General features: G+C 37.2%; 1 protein-coding gene and 1 long non-coding RNA gene across 6 annotated transcripts in view; one reads left to right on the top strand and one right to left on the bottom strand.

The window, feature by feature from the left end:
* The window catches only part of Pxd (Peroxidase), a 1,822,298-nt gene that overhangs the window by 1,229,980 nt on the left and 571,910 nt on the right, over nucleotides 1-20,408 (bottom strand). The window lies entirely within an intron of this gene.
* LOC137237057 (uncharacterized) overlaps nucleotides 6,398-20,408 on the top strand; it is a 125,937-nt gene continuing 111,926 nt past the window's right edge. For both annotated transcript variants that reach the window (XR_010948788.1, XR_010948787.1), the window contains exons 1-3: nucleotides 6,398-6,650; nucleotides 10,226-10,506; nucleotides 10,576-10,631. This is a non-coding gene — a long non-coding RNA (uncharacterized lncRNA). The remainder of the gene's footprint in view (nucleotides 6,651-10,225; nucleotides 10,507-10,575; nucleotides 10,632-20,408) is intronic.

Raw genomic sequence — 20,408 nt, 5'->3', positions numbered from 1 at the left:
GAAAAATATTTGCAAAAAAATGGACACTTTTCTGGTCAATGTAATATAATTGGCAATCAATTTTTGTGTGCAAAAACGTGTGGTGAGACTACGTACTAGTCTGGAAAAAAAAATTTTTTTTTTGATGCCGGAATTTTTCCATGTGATTCATAAAAAATATTATCGAGTAGTTGTTTGGATTAAGCTCGCGTTAGGTTACGGTATTGCGTAAAAACAGTGTGAGAAAAATAAAAACGAAATTGCAAACATTTTCCCAACACCAAAAAAAAAATTTTTTTTTTTTTTGAAATGACGCATTATCAGCCAAACAATCCGCTCTTAATCTTAATGTAATATTTCGAAAATTTATACTTGACACAAACCCATGTGGAAAAATTCCGGTGACCGAAACCAAAAAAAATGTGCATTGTGGTTTGGCCTAATACCCATAACCGTATTGTGTCTGTTTGTACAAATTAAATCGGCGTGTGCCTACCCAGCAGTATAATCGTTTTGCATGGGGGCATGTAAAAAGCCTCTTAAAGTTGAAAACGTGGTTTTGTAACCAAGAAACACGAAATGTGAATATGCAATAGAATATCACGCCGTGATTTGTACAAACATACACATGTACTTTAGGGCGGGTCGAAAAGAAAAAAAAATAAAAATTCTCCAAGGGAATTTAGTAAAACTTCCGAAAAAACTCCCACACTCGTATTAGATATGAATTGTTGTTCACATTAGGCTGTCTCGACTAAAGTAAGACAAAAATTTTCTACTTCTAGTTTTTTTAAAGGGAATGATGTATTTTCTTTTTGGTTTTCTTCTAATTGTGAGGTTGTTGGTTTTGAGTAGTGGTTAGATTTGTGTCATCTGTTTGTGAGATGGTTGCTTTTGCCAGATTTGTTTCTTCTGATTGTGAGACAAATGATGGTAATAATACCAGTTTGACAAGTGGTCTTGTCACTTGGCCCCTCTCTGTGCGAATGTCTACGACGCGTACCCGGTTTTCGGAACCAGGATAAACATTGACCACTCGCCCCAGCCTCCACTCATTTGGCGGTAAATTGTCCTCTTTGATGACCACCATATCTCCTACCTTGATGTTTGATTTTGGATGTTTCCACTTTGTCCTCTTTTGTAGCTCCGATAGGTATTCGGTTTTCCATCTTTTACAAAAGTTTTGATGCAATGCCTTGAGTTTTTGCCATCGATTCACGATTGAGGCCGGGTTTTCGTTGATTTCTAGCTCTGGTGGAGCTAATAAATGTCCGCCGACTAAAAAGTGACCTGGAGTCAGGGGTTCTAGATCCGAAGGTTCGTTGGAGGCAGGGCTTAGAGGACACGAATTAAGACAGGATTCAATTCTGCAAAGTAGCGTGTTGAACTCCTCGAAAGTAAATTTCGAGCTCAAGGCGATTTTTTTTAAAATGTGTTTTAAAGCTTTTCACAGCGGCTTCCCACAGCCCGCCCATATGCGGAGCGTCGGCTGGTATGAAATGCCAGGTTAATGCCTGATATGCAAATTTCGAGAGAATTTGTATTCGGGAATCGGCGAGAAAAGCCTTAAATTCTGCCTTTAGTGCGCGTGAAGCTCCGACGAAGTTGGTACCATTATCTGAGTAGATATTCCTTGGGCATCCTCGTCTGGCTACGAATCGCGAAAACGCTGCTAAAAAAGATGAGGTGCTCAAATCGCTAGTGGCCTCTAAATGTATGGCCTTAGTAGAAAAACAAACGAACAGACAGGCGTAACCTTTTGAAGTACGACAGCCGCGCCCCCTATAACTCTTTATGTCGAACGGCCCTGCAAAATCCACCCCTGTGTTAGTAAAAGCGCGCGAAAAAGTTGTACGCTCTTGTGGTAAGATTCCCATGAGTTGACTTTGAACGTGCTTTTTGAAGATCGTACAGATCTTACAATTATGAATTGTGGCTCTGACCATGGTTTTCACCTTTGGGATCCAGTACTGGGTTCGAATAATTCGCAGCATTAGTTGGTTTTCACCGTGGAGAGAAAGTTCATGGACAAACTGGACGAACAGACGCGACAACCTACAATTGTATGGTAGTATTATTGGGTGCTTTTCGCCATATGCCATATCGGTGGATGCTCCAAGCCGCCCCCCCCCCCCCCCCGTCCTAATGACTCCGGTTTCATCGATAAATGGATTTAGGGAAAGTATTTCGCTCCTAGACTCAAGCGGCTCTTTGACTTTCAGTTTCGCTACTTCATTACCGTAATGTTTCTCCTGAGCAAGTTTAATTAAACAGATAGTCGTTGCTTTAATTTCATCAGATGAGATGAAGTGAGATTCCTGGATAGGAGCTTCCTCTTTCAGGTGGGCCCTATGAATCTAAAAACGTATGATAGTACCCTCAAGGCGCGCGGTAGCTTGGAAAACCTTTCGAGAATGTCACTTCTGTTATCTGCGACTGCTGCTGCATGTGCCTGTACTCGCTTTTCTTCTACATTTGTTGTGAAGTCCGTTTCTTGAGTTGGCCAATTTCCTCTGTCTTCTTGGAGCCAAGACGGTCCCTGCCACCATAGAGAGTTGTCGACCAAGTCCTGAGCTAATATGCCCCTGCTGGCTAAATCTGCTGGATTTGTATCTGAATCTACGTGGTACCAAGATGAACTTCCCACTTTATCGATGATTTTGGTTATTCGATGAGATACGAAAGTGGACCAGGAGAATGGGGGTTTGCGTATCCAGGCCAGCACTATCGTCGAGTCAGTCCACAGATGGATATTGAGATGACCTAAATCCAGATTGCTGCAAATTGATTCGATGATTTCTGCTAACAATACCGCCCCGCAAAGTTCCAGTCGCGGAAGTGAAATGGTTTTAATTGGAGCCACTCTAGTTTTCGCCAAAAGCAGGTTGACAAGTGCTTTGTCATCCTTTTCGACCCGCAAATAGACCGTTGCAGCGTATGCTTTTTCGGAAGCATCGCAAAACCCGTGAATTTCTACTTTTTCTGTCGGGGAATAGGAGACCCATCGGGGAATTCGTAATTTCTCGAGTTCATTGTAAGTTCCGGTAAAATTTTTTCACCTCTCCAATGTTAAGGGAAATACGGATTCGTCCCACCCAGTACCCTCTAGCCATATATTTTGCATAATAATTTTCGCGACTATAATTGTGGGTGCCAGCCAACCTAACGGGTCAAAAAGTTTTGCGATCGTCGACAATATCGCTCTTTTGGTGAGACTTATATCTTCTTCTATTGGTTTGATAGTGAAATAGAATTTATCGGAATGTGCATTCCACCTAATTCCAAGTGCTTTCACGCTACTGGAATCCTCAAATTCTAGAAAATCTTCACTCAAAAGATGAGGGTTTGGAATTCCTTTTAATATTTCGCTGTTATTCGAGGTCCATTTGCGCAATGGGAAACCAGCTGATTTTAAAACAGTAGATATGTCATCCCTAGCTTCTATCGCGGACTCAATGGAATGCCCCCCTGAAAGGACGTCGTCGACATACATATTTTTGCGTAAAATATTCGAGGCTATTGGATGAGAAACTTCTGAATCATCAGCTAGTTGGAGAAAAGTCCTTATTGCCAGATAAGGAGCACAATTAATCCCGAAAGTTTTGAGTTCATAAAGATTGATTGGATCGTTTGAGCTTGAGCGGAAAACTATTCGTTGGTACTTGGTTTGCTTGGAATTTACTAATGTTTGTCTGTACATCTTCTCAATATCGCTATTGAAGACGTATCTGAAAAGTCTCCAGCGAAGAATTAATATGGATAAATCAGACTGGAGTACAGGTCCAGGGAAAAGAACGTCGTTCAGACTGGTACTATTTGAAAAACGTGAAGATGCGTTGAAAACTACTCTAACTTTCGTTGAGGTACTTTCTGCTTTGATGACCGCATGATGCGGTAAATAATAACAGTCGACTGCATCGGCCGACTGAAGCCAGGTTATTTTTGACATGTGCCCCATTGCTTCATATTCTATAATAACCCTATTATACTCGCCCTCCAATTCAGGATTTTTCTTGAGTCCTGTCTCGTTTTTGTAGAATTGAGAGCACGCTATTCTTAAAGACGGTCCTAGGCAAATGTTGGCAGGGAAATCCGTCCTAAAAGGAAGGGACACGATGTACCTACCATCAGGATTACGCTGCGTTGTGGATTTGTATAACTCCTCACATTGTTTTTCTTCGACTGTGAGGGCTTTTGCTTTAGGGATTTCTTCAATTTCCCAGCAGGAGCTTAGCTGTTTGTCTAACGCTACTTCATTGAAGAATGATACCCGATTATGGTTAGTTGGGCTGGCTGCGTCGGCACGACCAGTCAGTATCCAACCGAACACCGTTTCTTGTGCTAGAAGAGTATTAAGAATATTCTTCTTAATACCGCTTAAGATAATTTGCTGGTAAATGTCTACTTGATCATTGACGAAGAATCGTTTGTCCGCGTGTACAAGGTCTGGGAACGCCTGTTGTGTTAGAGCACTAACATCACAAGTGGGCAAGTTTCCAGTTACCTGTGGTAAGACTAATACCAAAACGTCAATTGAAATAAGTGGGTCAACGTGTGACCGCAATTGTATGGCACATGCCTCTTTGACTTGCGCAGAAACAGTGTTATTGATGCCCGAACCTTGAGCATGCATCTTTTTAGTTGGCAAGTTGATTCTTCGTCTAAGTCTTTCCGTGATGAAGGAGCACTCAGATACAGAATCAATGAGGCCTCTGGCCGAATAATTCGTGCCATTGTAATGAATGGCTATACGAGCGGTTCCTAATAATACGCCTTTACTTATGTTGGCGAAATTGGACTTTAAGTTAACTGTTTTATTTGATTTCTTTTGTTTCGCAGACTCGTTTCGAACTTGAGCCTGTTTGGACGTGCATGGATTGTTATTGGCATCCGTTGGCGCAGTCGCAGGGGTATTTGTCGCCTTAGCTGGCTGCAAATGCAAAAGGGTATTGTGCCTTAAGTGACAAATGCTGCAATTGTATGAGCTGTGACATCTTGACACAGAATTCCCCGAAGATAGACAGTTAAGGCAACATCTGTTGCTTTTGGCAAAAGAAATTCTATCAGCGATTGCTAGATTCTTGAATTTCTGACACGTATGTATTTTATGGTCACTGCTTTGACACATTTTACACGTGTATTTAGATACGCGGACTTGGAAAGATCCAAGCTTTTTATGTGATGGATCAGAGGACTGTTTATGGTTTTGTACCTTCGGAGGCTTTAAAGGTTTAGTTCCTCTTAACCCAGAAACGGATTCTAATGTTTGGAACCGATTTGATAGAAATCGGTCCATATCCGCCCACTTGGAGGTCTCTGTTTTATTTTCCACTGACTGTTCCCAAAGTGAAAGGGTAACGTCAGGTAATTTAGTCGAACAGAGATATATTATAATAGGGTCCCAGTTCGATATGTCAATTTTGTGACTAATTAATGAGGATATACAATTATTTATATCCCGCTGTAATCTGTTTATTGATGTGCCGCATTCAGTTTCGACTGTTTGCAGGTTAAAGAGAATCTTCAACTGGGTATTTACTAGAATTCTTTTGTTTTCATACCGCTCACAGAGTTCCAGGCTACTTCGAAGCCGTCGTTTGTCAAGTCACACTTCTTAACAATTTCTCTGGCCTCGCCTTGAGTATTTAGATTCAAGTAGTATAACTTTTGTATTGGAGTAAGCGCCTTGTTAAGTACATAAATGGCCGTGAACATGTCACGAAAAGTTGGACATGACAAATAATCCCCCTTGAATACATCTGTATCACAAGGTGGTAGATGTAGGTTGCGTGGATTACTTACAATCTCTTTTTCTTTTTCTACTTTTTCTATTTTTTCGGTGAGGTCATGAATTTTAGTCATGCACCTCACATAAACTGTATAGGCTGACTTATTCTTCTTCTTGACTATAGCTAAATCTTTTGTGGATGTCTCTCTTGCAGCTATCAGGTTGTCAAAAGCAACTGAGGCTTTGTCCCACTTTGACTTCAATGTCTCCTGCTGGATTTTCAGCGAATATTTGGAGTGGTCACTTGTGGGGATGCTGAGGAATTCGACTTCAAATTCAACGAGAATGTCAGCTAACGAATTGACGTGGTCCATATTGGAATAAAAAGATGTAGTTTACACTCAAACCAACTTGCAAATGCACGGGACTTAAACTCTATAAGAAGGCACAGAGACAGAATCTGTGACTAGGTAACCCAAAAATATCAGCAAATGCTGCCCACCGTATTCTAGTAAATTTTTCTTTTCAAAAATTTCGAATTAACTCGCAATCAAATTTTATTTTTAATTCCACACTTAGCGCGGTGTACAAAACTCAAAATTTGGTTATATATATATATATATGTTAATATTGCTCGCCAAGCAAAAAAGGTATATATGTATGTATGTGTGTGGTATTTAATATGAAAGACAAAAAAACAAGGGCAATAATTTATAGTGTCTAAAATGCAGCTTTAGTGCTTATTAATATTTTTTTGAACTACGACAATTTCTATAATCAACGCAGAAAAAAGTCTCAAATAAATGTTTAACAAGTGTACCAAGAGAGTGAATTTCGCTTATGTTGTATTTGTGGAAAGAACTGTGAACTATAAATTAACGAACAAAGTGAGGTTATGGTCACTGTGCAGTGTTGTTGTTGTGGGAAATTAATCAAAAAACAAGTAAGGAAGGTTAAGTTCGAGTGTAACCGAACATTACATACTCAGTTGAGAGCTATGGTGACAACATAAGGGAAAAAAACCATGTAGGAAAATGAACCGAGGGAAACCCTGGAATGTGTTTGTATGACATGCGTATCAAATGAAAGGCATTAAAGAGTATTTTATGAGGGAGTGGGCCATAGTTCTATAGGTGGACGCCATTTAGGGATATAGCCATAAAGGTGGATCAGGGTTGACTCTAGAATGCGTTTGTACGATATGGGTATCAAATGAAAGGTGTGAATGAGTATTTTAAAAGGGAGTAATCCTTAGTTCCATAGGTGGACACCGTTTCGAGATATCGCCATAAAGGTGGACCAGGGGTGACCCTAGAATTTGTTTGTACAATATGGGCATCAAACGAATGGTGTTAATGAGTATTTTAAAAGGGAGTGGGCCTTAGTTCTATAGGTGGATGCCGTTTCGAAATATCGCCATAAAAGTGGACCAGGGGTGACTCTAGAATGTGTTTGTACGATATGGGTATCAAATTAAAGGTATTAATGAGGATTTTAAAAGGGAGTGGTGGTTGTTGTATAGGTGGTCGGCTTTTCGAGATATCGCCATAAAGGTGGACCATGGGTGACTCTAGAATGCGTTTGTACGATATGGGTATCAAATGAAAGGTGTTAATGAGTGTTTTAAAAGGGAGTAATCCTTAGTTCCATAGGTGGACGCCGTTTCGAGATATCGCCATAAAGGTGGACCAGGGGTGACCCTAGAATTTGTTTGTACAATATGGGTATCAAAAGAAAGGTGTTAATGAGTATTTTAAAAGGGAGTAATCCTTAGTTCCATAGGTGGACGCCGTTTCGAGATATCGCCATAAAGGTGGACCAGGGGTGACCCTAGAATTTGTTTGTACAATATGGGCATCAAACGAAAGGTGTTAATGATTATTTTAAAAGGGAGTGGGCCTTAGTTCTATAGGTGGACGCCGTTTCGAAATATCGCCACAAAGGTGGACCAGGGGTGACTCTAGAATGTGTTTGTACGATATGGGTATCAAAGTAAAGGTATTAATGAGGGTTTTAAAAGGGAGTGGTGGTTGTTGTATAGGTGGTCGCATTTTCGAGACACCGCCATAAAGGTGGACCAAGGGTGACCCTAGAATTTGTTTGTACAATATGGGTATCAAAAGAAAGGTGTTAATGAGTATTTTAAAAGGGAGTAATCCTTAGTTCCATAGGTGGACGCCGTTTCGAGATATCGCCATAAAGGTGGAGCAGGGGTGACCCTAGAATTTGTTTATACAATATGGGTATCAAAAGAAAGGTGTTAATGAGTTTTTTAAAAGGGAATAATCCTTAGTTCCATAGGTGGACGCCGTTTCGAGATATCGCCATAAAGGTGGGCCAGGGGTGACTCTAGAATTCGTTTGTGCAATATGGGTATCAAACGAAAGGAGTTAATGAGTTTTTAAAAGGGAGTGGGCCTTAGTTCTATAGGTGAACGCCTTTTCGAGGTATCGCAATAAAGGTGTACCAGGGGTGACTCTAGACTCTGTTTGTGCGATATGGGTATCAAATGAAAGGTGTTAATGAGTATTTTTAAAAGGGAGTGGGCCTTCGTTCTATAGGTGTTCGCCTTTTCGAGATATCGCCATAAAGGTGGACCAGGGGTGACTTTAGTATATGTTTGTACGATATGGGTATCAAATGAAAGGTGTTAATGAGTATTTTAAAAGGGCGTGGGGCTTAGTTCTATAGGTGGACGCCTTTTCGAGATATCGCCATAAAGGTGGACCAGGGGTGACTCTAGAATGAGTTTGTACGATATGGGTATCAAATTAAAGGCATTAATGAGAGTTTTAAAAGGGAGTGGTGGTAGTTGTATATGTGAAGGCGTTTTCCAGATATCGACCAAAATGTGGACCGGGGTGACCCAGAACATTATCTGTTGGATACCGCTAATTTATTTATATATGTAATACCCGCCAAGATTTTAAGGGTTTTTTATTTCGCCCTGCAGAACTTTTTCATTTTCTTCTACATAATATGGTAGGTGTCACAACCATTTTATAAAGTTTTTTCTAAAGTTATATTTCGCGTCAATAAAACAATCCAATTACCTTACCATGTTTCATCCCTTTTTTCGTATTTGGTATAGAATTATGGAATTTTTCTCATTTTTCGTAATTTTCGATATCGAAAAAGTGGGCGTGGTCATAGTCGGATTTCGTTCATTTTTCATACCAAGATAAAGTGAGTTCAAGTAAGCACGTGAACTAAGTTCATTAAAGATATGTCGATTTTTGCTCAAGTTATCGTGTTAACGGCCATGCGGAAGGACAGACGGACGACTGTGTATAAAAACTGGGCGTGGCATCAACCGATTCCGCCCATTTTCACAGAAATCAGTTAGCGTCATAAAATCTATGCCCATACCAAATTTCAAAAGGATTGGTTAATTTTTGTTCGACTTATGGCGTTAAAAGTATCCTAGACAAATTAAATGAAAAAGGGCGGAGCCACGCCCCTTTTGAAATTTTCTTTTATTTTTGTATTTTGTTGCACCACATCATTACTGGAGATGAATGTTGACATAATTTACTTATATACTGTAAAGATATTAAATTTTTTGTTAAAATTTTACTTTAAAAAAAATTTTTTTTAAAGTGGGCGTGGTCCTTCTCCGATTTTGCTAATTTTTATTAAGCGTACATATAGTAATAGGAGTAACGTTCCTGCCAAATTCCATCATGATATCTTCAACGACTGCCAAATTACAGCTTGCAAAATTTTAAATTACCTTCTTTTAAAAGTGGGCGGTGCCACGCCCGTTGTCCAAAATTTTACTAATTTTCTATTCTGCGTCATACGCTCAACTCATCTACCAAGTTCCGTCGCTTTATCTGTCTTTTGTAATGAATTATCGCACTTTTTCGGTTTTTCGAAATTTTCGATATCGAAAAAGTGGGCGTGGTTATAGTCCGATATCGTTCATTTTAAATAGCGATCTGAGATGATTGCTCAGGAACCTACATACCAAATTTCATCAAGATACCTCAAATTTACTCAAGTTATCGTGTTATCGGACGGACGGACATGGCTCAATCAAATTTTTTTTCGATCCTGATTATTTTGATATATGGAAGTCTATATCTATCTCGATTCCTTTATATATGTACAACCAACCGTTATCCAATCAAACTTAATATACTCTGTGAGCTCTGCTCAACTGAGTATAAAAAAAGAAGTGCAAGCCACGTATGAAATGAAAATGAATCCTCTAGAGAATTATTGGCAACTTCATTTTTTAATTTCCCAACACTGATTTGTACGAATATTTGTGCTCGTTATACTGACGACCCTTAAACCGTGTCAAATATACTTTACCACTGGTGGGGAGTAATATTCGATGGTCAAAGGGTTATTCGTACAAATTGACACTCACTGAATTTACTTGGTCTTTCGCCACTTCACACAAAATCACTCGCGTTACACTTTTAATTAATTTAAACAAATTATCACTAATTATTTATTTATTTTGTGCACACTGAAAATTCAAAACCACTTACTTTCTTTTATTTGTAGTTGTTGTTGGGAATGTACTGTATCTATGTTTTAAGAATGTGATGCTATTGTTGTTGGTACTGCTGCTTGTGTTAGCTGTTTCTGTGCACAAATGATGAAGATGATGATTGCTCGCAATATTTTCACACAAAATAGGTCGCTGGTGACTAAAAAAGACGGATCTGAATGGACCAAAATGTCTCGACACGACAGTCAAAATCTCCAGGGTTTTAACGGCTCAAGTTTAGCAGGAAAAACCAGAAATAAAAAGACTTGCGTTAATATTCAAATATTTAATGTATGTGAGTATTATAACATACAAGTCAGTCTTAATCCTATATTAATATGTATATGTATATATTTAATTTCAGGTTACCTTTAAACTCTCAGGAACAGGACGGCGGCTGGATGCGTGTTAACTCGTTCGGTAAGAAATCCAAGTGATCGAATTAACATTAAAAATTGTTAACGCCGGTTGCTGTCGAACGGTTAATTTATTCGTGCGATATTTTAGCATGGATAACTAGCACCGTTCGACCATCTCTGTTAACAACTTAAGTATAGAAAAATACGTATAGAAAAGTACGTGGGCTACCTCACAAGTTTGAGGTTTTGGGCAGTTGGCCTAAACAAAACTAAGGCGACTAAAAAATCTGAGGAATAAATATTTTAAAAAGTTCAAATCTACCAAATTGTTGGCTCATAAACGTAAATACCTTGTTTACTCCAATAAATTCAAAGCGTTAGTCAAGAGGCAACTATGAATCTGACATCAAAGTAAATCCCAAGGCCTTCTGGAACTATGTTAAGGCTAAAAAAGTTTGCTCGTCTATTCCTTCATCAATCTTTTACAATACGGAGCGAGCTTCTGTACCTTTTGCGACGGCTAATTTATTCGCAGACTTCTTTTGCGCCAACTTCGTGTCACAGTCTGACCTCCCAACGGTTTTCCCCTCATTAGTAAATAATCCTATTAACTTCGGCGCCCTGACTCTGTCGCTAGACGTTATTGTTAATGGGATTCAAAATATAAAATTGTCTGCCCAGACAGATATTGACGGCTTATAATCTTATCTTTTTAAAAACTGTTTGGCTTTGGCCACCCCACTCCTGCTAATTTTTAACAAATCTTTCCACTGCGGCGAGTTTTTATATTCATGGAAGATGACCCTCATCACCCCTATTTTCAAACATGGTAACAAAAACAATGTTGCTAACTGTAGGCCCATTGCCAAGTTGTCTACCATTTCAAAACTTTTTGAGTATATTGTCAAACAGAAAGTGTATATTGCCGTTGGGCGTCTAATCATAGAGAATCAGCACGGTTTTTGTCTGGCAGATCTACTGTGACGAACCTGTTTTCTCTGAATTCTGCATATAAGCTTTTAACAGTCGCCTTCAAGTCGATTCAGTATATATTCATTTCTCTAAAGCGTTTGACAAAATCGGCCATTCAATATTGATGTCAAAACTGGCCGGTGTGGGCTTCCACTCAATTTTTCTTTCTTGGCAAAAATCGTATCTTGTCCAGCGGAACTGTGTAGTTGTGATAGAAAATGTGCGTTCAAACTCGTTTGTTGCCACCTCAGGCGTACCTCAAGGTAGCATTTTTGGGCCATTACTATTTATAATTTTTATAAATGACATTTCGGTCTGTTTTTAACACTCAAACTTTCTGCTATATGCTGATGATTTAAAGGTTTTCTCTATCATTTCAAATTGTCCGATTCAGATAAGTTACAATCCGACTTGGACAATGTCGCTGCCTGGTGTAACTCAAACAATCTACCGCTAAACGTTAGTAAATGTTTTCACGTAGCATTTTCAAAATTGCGTTATCCCATATTTATGCCATTTGCGGTTCTCGACTCTTACAGAACTGAAAGATCTTGGGGTAGTTTTCGACTCTACATTTTCGTTCTCGATACATTTAAACTCTACAATTCCTAGGACCTATTCTCTTCTTGCTTTTATCCGGCGTTTTAGCTCAAATTTTACGGATCCTTATACTCTTAAGATACTGTTCACCTCACTTGTTAGCTCCAAGTTGGAATATGCCTGTTTCATTTGGCGACCCTATCGTGAGTGTCATATCAAGAGGCTCGAAAGTGTGCAAAAAACACCTTTTCGAAGCCAGATGTGCATTCATCAACCTTCAGTCTGTAGAAGCTAGGAGAACCTTGCTGTCAATGAATTTTGTTTTCGACATTATCAACGGTTCAATCGATGCGCCAGCTCTCCTCGAGGGCATTCGATTCCATGTACCAAACAGTTCGCTTAGAAATAGCAACATGTTTTATACGGGGTTTATTCGGACCCTCTATGCTTCTAATCCTCCCATTTCTCGAACATTAACATAATTTAATCTTCGCTCAAACTCTTTAGAAATCGACTTTTCATTATCTAAATCTATTTTAAAAGCTGTAATTGCTCATGCATAATTATATTATATTTTGTTTTTTTGCATTTTGTATTACATATGTTTATCTCTACGTAGTCTGTAAGTATATTTTTGTACTAGACTATTTTTGCAATTTGTAACTGATCAAATTACTAAATAAAATAAATAAATAAAATAAATAACAATAAATAAATAAATGACAACGCACACAAAATATATGATTATTTCAAATTGTTTCACAACGACACCTTCGGATGTGGGTGAGATATGATTATTTCAAATTGTTTCACAACGACACCTTCGGATGTGGTTGGGATCCGAAGGTGTCGGTGTGAAAGAATTTGAAATAATCATATATTTTCCATTTAAAAAGGTTTTGGGTGTGTTCTGTTGGGAGTCTGAGAAATGTTCTATTAATTTATCGGAAAAACCTAAAAAAAAAACAAGTAAGGACGGCACAACCGAAGACTTCATACCTTTCATTAATGGGGCTGAACAATAATCTTATCCCATTCGTAATCTCCAAATAATGCGCTGTATAAGATAAGAAATATATAGTGAATAGATGTACATACCTAAACGATTTTAAAATAAATATAAAAAAATCACAAAAACCCCTTACCTGAATGATCGGTTGTATGGCATATATATTATAATAGCCCCGATCGAAATGATTTTTACAGGAAATCTTCTATGATATATTAGAATATATATCACCAAGTTTCACGTTTTTATATTTGGAAACTAAGGGAGAAATGGCCAAAAATTGTTCTATCTGAACGATCGGTTGTAGGGGATATGTATATACTATATACATATAGCTCCGACCAAAGTGATTTTTTCAGGAAATCTTCTATGATATATTAGAATAAATATCACCAAATTTAGCCAAGAAATGGCTAAAAATGTTCTATCCGAACGATCGGTTGTATGGGATATATAATATATATAGCTCCGATCGAAATGATTTTTTCATGAAATCTTCTATGATATATTTTAATATATATCACCAAGTTTAACGTTTTTATATTGGAAATTAAGGGAGAACTTGCCAAAAGTCTTTCTATCTGAACGATCGGTTGTATGGGATATGTACTATATATAGCTCCGATAAAAGTGATTTTTTAAGAAAATCTTCTATGATATATTAAAATATATATCACCGAGTTTCACGTTTATACTTTCTAAATTAAGGGAGAAATGGCCAAAAATCTTTCTATCTGAAGGATCGGTTGTATGGGATATAACTATATATAGCTCCGATCAAAGTGATTTTTTCAGGATATCTTCTATTATATATTAGAATATGTATCACCGAGTTTCACGTTTATACTTTTTAAATTGCGGCAGGAGTTACCAAAATCGTCTTATCTGAACGATCGGTTGTATGGGAGATATATGTTATAGTCGTCCGATCCTACCGGATCCGACAAATGTCTAATATAATACAAAAATACATTCTTGTGCCAAATTTCATTGAGATATCTCAAAATTTGAGGGACTAGTTTGCGTTCAAAGAGGCATACGGACGGACAGACGGACGGACAGGCGGGCATGGCTATATCAACTCAGTTCGTCGCCCTCATCAATTCGGTATACTTAATGGTGAGTCTATTTTCTATATTTCTCAACGTTACAAACATCGGAACAAAGTTTATATACCATTTCATGTTCATGTTTATTGCGTGACTTTGCGTGTTTAGACCGTTTTACTTCATTCACGTAAAATTATCGGATAAAATAAGGCGATTCTGTAAAAACTGAAGTTGAAATACCTCAAAGTTTTGAATTTTGTGTTATTTTTTTTACAAAGAACACGTCTTGGGCACTTGCGGGTTTTCCTCGCGCTGCCAAATGAACGTTCTTTTTATTTACCTTAGGATAGGATAGGTTGGGTGGTAGCTGCCATGATCAGGATAGCTCACTTGGACAACACGAAGGTCCGTTGTGATACCACATACACCAAAAATAACGGTGACTTAGATCTAGCTACTTAGAGAATCGTTGGGTAGCAACCAGGCATGCTTAACAAACGAACCGATATCATTTTGTTACGATAATCAACGTTAATAAACGAAACAAAGTCATTTCGTTTCGTTTATTAGCGTTAAGAACGTCAAATTAACGTTAACGTTCGTTGGTTCAGCATGCCTGGTAGCAACGATAAATCTCCGAATGATACCGATCTCAACTTTGGATAAATCCTCGGGAGATCCAAGTGAATCGCGACCGAAGTACTTTCGCCTAGTTCTGGCAAAAGCTGGGCAATCAAGCATATAGTGATTTGGTGATTCCACATCATCATCCTCCATACAGCTGCAGCAGGATGGAGTTTCCAGTATATTGAGACGTACCGCATGGATACCCATGGGACAGTGCCCTGTCAAAACCGCAATGACCATTGATAGGTGAGCCTTAGTGAACCAAATTATTTTAGCAGACCTCCTGCCATCCACTTTCGGCCAGAAAGATCTTGCTACTCCGCAAGACGTGGTGTCCGCCCAACGTTTGCTGAGCTGATTCGAGGCCCAGCTATGGAGGAGCAATCCACAGGTGGCCAGCGGGATCCCAAAATCCCTACAGCCATCTTCAGCCGGTTCAGTTGTATATAAGGTTCAAATGTAATAAAAAGAACTGTGACGTTGATGAATGAATTTCGAATTTATGAATGTGTCTTTATTTAAATATTTCAACTTATTTATATTAAATTATTCTAAACATATTCTTACATACATATTTACATTTAAGCATACATACTTACATGCATATCTACCTTAAGAATACATACTTACATAGCTACATACAACTCGACACAAAATATGTACCTACACATCTGTGTTGAGCTGCGACTTCTATGGGAAATGCAAACCTTACAAATTTGCTGGAATTCAAATTGGTTTGGTTATATGTTGTACACACCTGCTTTAATGGCTGTGTCAGCATTAATTCTCAAATGCATATTTATGTGTTGATGAACATTTAGACTATTTTTGTAGCAGGTTAGCATATTAGACTGATTTAAATATTTGGGATTAAATTGTTGGCTGTTTACACTACATCTCCCTTTTTTTTTAGAATGCTTATTCATTTGGAGAATGCATGAGCATTCTATTTTTTATAAATTAATTCTACTTTTGTATTTTAATGTTTGTAGGTTGAACATTTTCTTATTCTACTAATTTAAGTCCATTTTTGTGTATTTTTATTTTCCTATTATTTATGATATTGCTATTCTCTATGTTACTGAGAAATTGTTGCTTGTCCTCGTTTCCTATTCTAGATGGGATTAAAGTATCATTATTTTTATTATTAGTATTTTCTTCTTTATAGGGTATTGGAGTGAAATTATTATATTCATCGATTTCTTCTTCCTTATAGGGAATTAATGTAAAATTGTTGTTTTCATCGATATTTACTACTCTAAAGGGCCCTTTATATCTACTATATAACTTATGACCTGATTCGTTTTTTACTAACACTACATCTCCTATTTTTTTTTCCTTATAGTGTATTCCTTCTTTAGCCTCTTTTACTAATTTAAAGGCTCTATCCTGTGCTATTTGTAACCTATATTTAATTTCTTTATCGTAAGCCTTAACTTATTTTCTTCTATTTTCTTGTAAAAATTCGTAAGTCTGTGGTTTTTTGCCAAAGATCAATTCGAATGGACAATAGTTATGGACTGTAGATGGGGTAGTATTGTAACAGTATGCAAAATATTTGAGATATTCATCCCAGTCATCTTTGTTAATGGATATGTATGAGCGCACATATTCATTGAAAGTTCTATGACTACGTTCAACAGTGCCTAAAGTTTGGTGGTGATACGGCGTAGATGTTTTGTGCAGAATATAGAGAAGTTTACATAGTTCTTCAAACAGGCTATTTTTATATTCAGTTCCCATATCCGTTATTATTGTTTTCATACTTCCATAAATTAATATGAAATTCTCGAATATGGCTCTGGCTACTGTTTTTGCATGTTTACTCTGTATAGGAATTGCAACTAAGTATTTAGTCAAATCACATATTAGAGTGACAGCGTATTCGTTTCCATTTAATGGTCTTGGTAAAGGTCCAATTGTATCTATTTGTACTGTTTCGAACGCCTTTGGTGGTGTTTCAGTTAAAATCATTGGTTCTTTTAAATTTTTATAAATTTTATTTTTATTGCAACTATCGCATTTCTTTATATATTTTCTTATATCATTTTTCATATTTTTCCAGTAATATTTTTGTCTTATTTTATTAGTTGTACGATTGATTCCTGGGTGGCCACCATTAACAGGGTCATCGTGATATTTTTGCAGAATCTTTTTAATTTTATGATTTTCCGTCACATGCACAACCTCCGGAGGTAATGCAATAGTTAAATTTTTGAGAACTTTGGTACCTATTTCCTTAAATGTGTATACTCGAGTATAATTAAACAATTTGTCTCCTGCCGGCTTTTTCCATAAGCCTCGTAAAGAATTGGCCTAAGTCAATCTTCGCCTCAACAATTTGATTTTCTATATTTATTTCACTACAAATTTTCTCTCCTTTTTTGAAATATAATTTCGGAGGATCGAAAACGAGCTGGACTAGTCTTTTTACTTCCCATTTATTAAGCGCTTCGTATATTATAGGGTTCTCTTTGTGACTTTCCTTCTCTTCATTTCTATTACAGTTATTACTGGAATTCTTTTTAGTTTGCGATCTTGTCGTGACTTTCATTATTTTACATGCCTGCACTGACATTTCTTTCAAATCATTGATATCTATTCGTGACAGAGCGTCTGCCACGTAATTTTCTTTTCCGGCTATGTACTCCACCCCAAAGTCATACTCTTCCAAATCTAACCTGATTCTAGTTAACTTAGATGAAGGGTTTTTCATTGAGAATAAATACGTTAAAGGTCGATGATCCGTTTTCACTGTGAATTTTCTGCCATAAACATATGGTCTAAAATATATAATTGCCCAATGTAAGGTCGCTAATTCTTTTTCGATCGTGGCTTTGTTTATTTCGCCTTTTGTAAATGATCTTGAGGCATAGGCAATGGGTAGTTTTTTTCCTTCATATTCTTGGCTTAGCATAGCACCGCAAGCATAACCACTTGCGTCGGTTGTAATAAAGAACTCTTTATCAAAATTAGGATATTAAAGGATATTTGGACTAACTAATGCATTTTTTAGGTAATTAAAAGATTTATCGCAGTCGTCTGTCCAATTGAAAATTACATTTTTCTTACTAAGTCTTGTTAGAATCCTGGCGTATTCCGCGAAATGTGGTATGAATCTTCTATAATAATTACAAAATGCGACAAATCTTTTTGCTTCATCGGCATTTTTGGGAGTTGGGTAATTTTGAACAATTTTGAATTTGCTTGGGTCTGGTAAAATTCCAGTACTTGTGCATTTATGTCCAAGATAAGTGACTTCTTGGCTGAAAAATAGACATTTGTGCGGATGTAATTTTAAATTATATTTTCTACATGTGGAGAATACATCCCGTAAATTTTTAATCATATGTTTTTCAGAGCATCCTAATACGACTAAATCGTCCATGTGCTAGTTTTAGACCTGCGAATGCCAATGCCATCATCCTCTGGAATGAGTTTGGCGCTACTTTGAGGCCATAAGTTAATCTTTTGAAAAAATAAGTACCGTTGTCTGCTGTAAAGGATGTGATATCTCTTGATTCTGGGCTGAGTTCTATTTGGTGAAATCCTGACATTAAATCTAGGCATGAGAAATATTTCGCTCTTCCCAATTGATCCAGAATATCATCTATTCTAGGCAAAGGGAATTTATCAGCTGTTAATTTTTTATTTATTTGTCTGAAATCAACAACTAATCTCCACATTTTTTCTTCTTTGCCCGGAAGAGATTTTTTAGGTACCAATAAAATAGGGCTGTTGTACTCTGAGGTTGATGGTTCAACAATATCATCTTGAATTAGTTTATTTACTTGTTTATTTATTTCATTCTTATGTGCTTGGGGTAGTCTATAATTTTTAATATACACAGGAGTGTTATCCTTCAGATGCAACTTTTGTTTGTAAAAGTTGTTGGTCGTAATTGGTTCTGTTTCTAACGAGAATATATCAACGAATTCTGAGCATAATGTGTTGAGCGATTTACTAGCGAATGGTGGGAAATTTTTATTCAATCTTTCTAACTTTTCTTTACTATTAGCTTTACAGTGAGGTGTATTTTCAATTATTACATAATTCTCTAAACTTTCTGTTTTGATGTCATAATCTTGAATGAGTGCATGTTTATCTGTTGTATTTATTATTCTTATTAAAGCTTAATTTGAGTTTACTATCGTGTTGGCTACAAAAATGCCATTAGTCAATTCTTGATGAGGTACTAATAGTTCCTTATTGTGGCTATTGATATGAACCTGTCTAATTACTTCGGCTCTTGCGGGTATTGTAATGCTATTAATTGTTGGTTTATTTGTCATTTGTATAACTATATCTTCTGGGTAGTCATATGGTCGTAGTATTAGGCTGTCCCCATTTTTATTATAATCCAAAATGCAATTATATTTTTTAATGAAGTCGAGTCCCAAAATTCCATCACATGGAATTGGGAAATTGTCTTCTACTATGTGAAATTTATGTCGTATTAAAAGACTATCATCTGTTAGATCTGCTTTTACTGTTCCAAGTGTGCTTGTTATGCCTCGGCCAATACCTTTTAAATTTGTGATCTGTGAGTTAGGATAGTATTGGAAGATATGTAGCTGTTTAGATGCAAGTTGAATGTGCATATTTTATTATCGTTAGCATTTACTGTTGGAGTGGAGTTTGCTGGTTTTCCTGTTGGTTTATATTACGGAGATTTCTTGTGTTTCTCTGATTGGATGATCTTGACTGACCTCCAAAATTACGTCTTTGCATATTATTATTTTGTCTATTACTATGGTTGTTATTATATCTACTAGTGTTACCGTAATATCTTCCGTTTTCGTTGCTTCGATAATTATTATTTTGGTAGCTTCTTCGGAAGTTACCTCGGTAATTACCTTGTGAACGCGTCAGGCGTAACACTGTATTTGGGTTACCCGTGACTTCAGTACAGCTATTCGTGAATTTTGAAATAGCCTCGTTCATAGATGTGAACGTTCCTGCTTGCATTATCAGTTTAACTCTTTCGTTAGCCGAGTTTTTACGCATGGCTTTTACAGCTGACTGTGCGGCATATTTGGTTGCCACATCAGGTGCAAGACCGTCTGATATGTAAGCACCTTCCAACGATTTTGTTAATTTTTCGATTTCGGTAGTGTACTGGTTAGCTGTTTTACTGCGCTGTTGGATGTTTAGGAGTTTTGCCGTCAAAACTTCTACAGATTCACCTTTAATTGCTGAACTCAACTTTCGCCTTATTACTAGTATTGAATTTTCGGTGCTCAAAAGGTTTCTAGCTGTTCCCTTGAGCTTTGTTTTTATCATGGAGACTGCTATGGTCTCGTGAGTATCCTTAATTTGTTCTAAGATATCTAGTGCGTCTAAGAAGCTATGTAAGTTCTCATGTTTACCATCAAACTCAGGTAGAATTGACGAAGCCGTTTTTAAGAATTCTACTGTGGTTTGAGCCATTTTGTCTTTTCTTGTTTGGTAGTTTGGCGTCTCTGTTAAAATTTCTTTTTGTTCCTGTTTTTCTTCTTCTTTTTGTTTTACTTTTGGTTCTTCTTCTAAATCGGATGCTGACTCCAGAAGGAATGTGCTATAGTCTATTTCTATTTCCTTTAAGAAACTAGTTGGTACTATGAAGTCTATATCATATCTTGCCAGTGAGGACACCAATTCG

Source organism: Eurosta solidaginis, chromosome 1 (assembly GCF_040869045.1).
Source record: "Eurosta solidaginis isolate ZX-2024a chromosome 1, ASM4086904v1, whole genome shotgun sequence".
NCBI lineage: Eukaryota > Metazoa > Arthropoda > Insecta > Diptera > Tephritidae > Eurosta > Eurosta solidaginis.
This window is presented reverse-complemented; position numbering and strand designations above follow the sequence as displayed.